The sequence below is a fragment of the Cynara cardunculus genome (genome assembly GCF_001531365.2).
Source record: "Cynara cardunculus var. scolymus isolate 2C chromosome LG 1, CcrdV1, whole genome shotgun sequence".
Taxonomy (NCBI): Eukaryota; Viridiplantae; Streptophyta; class Magnoliopsida; order Asterales; family Asteraceae; genus Cynara; species Cynara cardunculus.
This window is the reverse complement of record NC_037528.1, coordinates 44,731,067-44,735,682: the sequence shown is the minus strand read 5'-3', so window position 1 is coordinate 44,735,682 and position 4,616 is coordinate 44,731,067. Positions and strand designations below refer to the sequence as shown.

The 4,616-nt window shown below is 32.3% G+C and overlaps 1 protein-coding gene and 1 long non-coding RNA gene across 5 annotated transcripts in view; one reads left to right on the top strand and one right to left on the bottom strand.

Annotated features, from left to right (window-relative positions):
* LOC112522882 (interactor of constitutive active ROPs 3-like) overlaps window positions 1–2,231 on the bottom strand; it is an 11,138-nt gene extending 8,907 nt beyond the window's left edge. For all 4 annotated transcript variants that reach the window (XM_025132209.1, XM_025132217.1, XM_025132225.1 and 1 more), the window contains exon 1: window positions 2,120–2,231. The gene's annotated coding sequence lies outside the window, so the exon portion shown is untranslated. The remainder of the gene's footprint in view (window positions 1–2,119) is intronic.
* On the top strand, window positions 35–799 carry LOC112522906. Its single transcript, XR_003070221.1, has 2 exons — window positions 35–381; window positions 544–799. It is a non-coding gene; the product is annotated as an uncharacterized LOC112522906 (long non-coding RNA).
* Window positions 2,232–4,616: the final 2,385 nt, after the last annotated feature.

The window sequence follows — 4,616 nt, the reverse complement described above, 5'->3', positions numbered from 1 at the left end:
TATGCAAGAGTTGTGTAATTTAAGATGCATATATGATTATGGTTTTACTAGAACAACGATTACGAACAGGTTTAACATCGACATACTATCAAGCAAAGGGGTTGATGCAGTCTAGAATCCATTRGGAAAGACACCAAGAACACATTGTAGTGAATTTTTTATTTTGGTTATGAACATATAACTGTATCATTGGTAGTGTACTTAGGTTATTTAAGTGAAGTTTTAATGTTATCCAATATACTTGTATAAGTCAAATTATGATTTCGTTTTTGGACCTTTCAGGGATATTAGAATATGGGGCACTTGTTACACGTGAGTGAAATGGAAAAGAAGATTGAAACTTTRGCAAGAATCACTTGGATGTTATTAAAAAAAAATAAGGTAATGTCGTTAACGCCTTCTTTGAATATTTTTGTTGTCAAGCATTGTGTTGGCTATGCCATATATATGGCTATTGGCTATGTCATTAACGCCTTCTTTGAATATCTTYRTTTTGGTTTATTGTAAAGATTATGTTGAAGCCCAAGCTTTCGAATCATGCAGATAATGGATCTGAGGATGGCAATCATACACAAATGACGTATGTGGAAGATAGGAAAGTGGATGTCAATGCCTATATGCATGCCCATGGCTATTTGGTTTCAATATTAATGTTTGTAGGTAGGTTGGTTGTTTATGGCATAAACTTCATATAGAAAGAATGATTCAAATGGCTTCAGGTTTGATTTGTGGTAAAGAATCTTAAATTATTGTTTGTTTGTTTGTCTATAATGAAACAAGCATTCCTATCTCTTCAAAACGAGTGAAGTTGTAGAAACCAGAAGCAAATCCTATCATCATAATACCTTAAACATTCTACAAATATTCTACAGGGAACCCAAATTAATTTTGGGAGTTAGTTTCCTAATCAAATTCAAATTGTATAGTTGTGATATATGCATTCTTTGTCATTAGCTAAAGTTATGTCCATATATTTATCGGTTACAAGATACAGGGTGTTGGACAGATGTTGCAACTTCGGCTGCAACACATTTAAAAGGAACCAATTATGCAAATGCAAGGTTCAGGGGCCGTTTACCCAAATGCTTACCTGGTAAGCGCTTACCAATAGGACTCAACACTATAATTTATTTAGATGCGTAAAATTTTAGTACATCAAAGCATATTGAATGCAACAATTTACTAGGTAAGCGCTTACCTGGGTAAATTCTCACTTACCGGGTAAGACTCTCCATCTTTCTTATCGCTCTTATCCGGTAAGATTTTTGGCTCTTGTCATGTTCATCCGATTAGAAAATTTATACGTTAAGCACTTGTGTTTAGTAAACGACCTCTCACTCACATCTTCTTTACAATAGAATAGATATTGATGGGAACATGAATTGTCTGATTTATTTGTTATTTGCATCTTTTGTTTTCATAATTGATACTGAATTTTTGCATCTTTTTAAATGTATGTAACATGCATGTACACATTTTGGCTTTTGAGAAATCATGTCTTTTTTATGTGTATACTGAGACCAGTTCTAAGTGAGATTAATATTCATGATCTTGAAGTTTAAGCATCCAAGGTAARATGGGTAACTTTAATAGGTTTAGCTATCAAAACTTTGTTTTTTATGTCTAGAAATTGAGAATATCATATCTTCTAAACAATATGTTTCGAATCGTAACTCTTATTTATTCAAACTGTATTAATATGTAAAAGACAAAATATAAGTTACATCATCGTTAAAATCTCTTTTAACAAAACCACTGAAGCTTCAAAATCGTTAAAATTCACGGATCCCGCTGCATTGCGCGGGTACACAACTAGTATATTATAATAAGGCAAGTGGCTTCCCAACAAGAAACATGCATAATCATTAACTTATATGTGAATTATTGTATGTTTAAACTCGAATTTCAAAACAGATCCAGGGGTTTTATAAACAAGACATTTCATTAGTTTGCGAATAATCTGATTCAACAATCAAGCAGATAGTACACAGACACAGACACAGTAGCAGAACAAACAGGGGAATTAAAGCCTTTTGCTACTTAATATCATGAGTCAATTTTCTACTTTCTCGAGGAGATCTGTACGAGTGAGAGAGAAATGAAAGTTGATTGTTCTTACCGGTTACCAAACAGCCTGAAGAAGGTTGTATATTTTCATTGATTGATTGCTTGTCCCGATAACACGAGACTTGAAATTTTAAGATCACAATATTGGGTAACGATGGAACCCTTTAGAAAATTCAAACCGTCGGAAGCAACCAACATTATCATGAATTGGTGACTGATTTTAAGAGTAAAGTAACACAAGAAGATGGAGAAAGAATGAAAAAGGTATAGAATAAGAATAGGCGCGAATCTCAAGGCCATTGTCGTCTCGTCTCCGTATTGTGCAGAAGGAAATTGGCCTGCGCAGGTTTTCTGCTTTTTCTATAACTAGTGTTCTGCGCACCTTACACACTGGAGATAGTATTATTGGGTTGTTTATTGGAAACTTATTCTTCTCTAACAAAGCATTTATTACTTCTTTCATTTTCTGCTTCATTGTGGATGCAAACCAGGAAATGAAAGGAAAATATTTGTATAGGGGTATGTATACGAAAAAATTTCATACAACTGGTCTATCTGACCCTAAGTTTCTAAAATAAATGGAGAAATTTCGAATACTTGGTCTACCTTTTTCATTCGTTCATTTGATCTGACCCTAAGTCTCTAACATAAATTTGAGAAAAAAATTGTTTTTTTATTTGCGAAAAGTGAGTCCGCCCAAAAGAGCCAACTCTTTATGTTGTCACAAGCCGTTTAAGAGACAGTATCTGAATCGTTAAAAGGTTAATCTTGTTTGGCAAAAAAAAATATGTCTCTTAATGGTTTTAAAACTCTTTGAATGATTTTGTATCATGCATCTCCTAGTAACCATTAAGTGTTCTAATTTCATTGTAAACAATTATCAAACAATAATATTTCATTTTACCCTATATCATGAGAGCTTCTTAATCATTCTAACCACTTAATCATTTTGTACCAAACCATTCAGCAACCGTCAAACAACCAACTCTTTATGTTGTCACAAACCGTTTAAGTTTTGTAAGGCATCGCACTCTTTCATATACTTACCTACCTCTATCAAATTATCATCTCCACACTAATTTGGGATACTCAAACCAATACGACAATTAAAAAATTTAGAATACTGAAATCGTTAGTGTCATGTCATTCTCCTTGGTTTTTCATTTAAATGCGTAAAGATGTGTAACAAAAAATAGTATTTATAAACTAAAATTAATTATTTAATCCAAAATAGATTAAAGTAATCATAAATCAACGTTCATATAAAAAGAGTTGATAATATTCTCCTCATGGGTATCAACATATCATTTCTTTTATAAGTTGGCCTTTTTCTCCTTATATATTCAGCCACATGATATGACATATAATTTTTTTATCAATGTGGGATAGATAAATTAACTGCAATTCAATATTTTGAATTCTCAATCCATATTGTGTCATGTCATTTCTCTTGGTTATTACCTTTATATATATAGGGGTCTAATCAAATGAGATCTATTTAGTTTGTGGTAACCGTGAGATCGAACGTGAACCAATCATTCAAAATAATTAATATGATTTCTTAAAATAAATATAAAGGTAAATTAGTGAACATGATTTCTTAGTAAATTAATATGATTTCAAATTACTTTAATTAGTTTAGAATTCCAATTTTGCATTTAAGTCCTCTCTCTCTCTCCTCCCCCTCCCCCTCCTCTCTCTCTCTCTCTCTCTCTCTCTCTCAAACCCCCAAATTCCTATATCTCTCTATCTTCCCATCAGATCCGATTCAAACCCAATCGGAAAACCACCCTCATTATCGCCAAATCTGATTAGTTTAATTGAAATCAATGGTATTACTGTGATATCATAATTCATCTTATATGTGCTTGGGTATCATATTGAGGGTCGTTTATGTGGTCAATCGAAGATGTTATACGGTGGTATCACGATGCATCTTATATGTGCTTGGTATCACACTGAGGGTCGTTTGTGTGTCTTTTGTTTAAGAGAGTCAATATTTTAGGTATCATAAGTAGTATCACGGGAGAATAGTGGCTGGAGGACGGAGAGTGGAGAATTTTAAAATACCTAAAATATTCTTATATTAAAATTTTAATTCAAAATTATAAATTTTCTAATTTATCTATTGATTTATGATTGAGATTGGATTTCACAGTTACCACAAACTAGTCAGTTCTTCCTTGAATGACCCCTATATATATATATATATACTAGTTGTGTACCCGCGCAATGCAGCGGGATCCGTGAATTTTAACGATTTTGAAGCTTCAGTGGTTTTGTTAAAAGAGATTTTAACGATGATGTAACTTATATTTTGTCTTTTACATATTAATACAGTTTGAATAAATAAGAGTTACGGTTCGAAACAAATTTTTTAGAAGATATGATATTCTCAATTTCTAGACATAAAAAACAAAGTTTTGATAGCTAAACCTATTAAAGTTACCCATYTTACCTTGGATGCTTAAACTTCAAGATCATGAATATTAATCTCACTTAGAACTGGTCTCAGTATACACATAAAAAAGACATGATTTCTCAAAAGC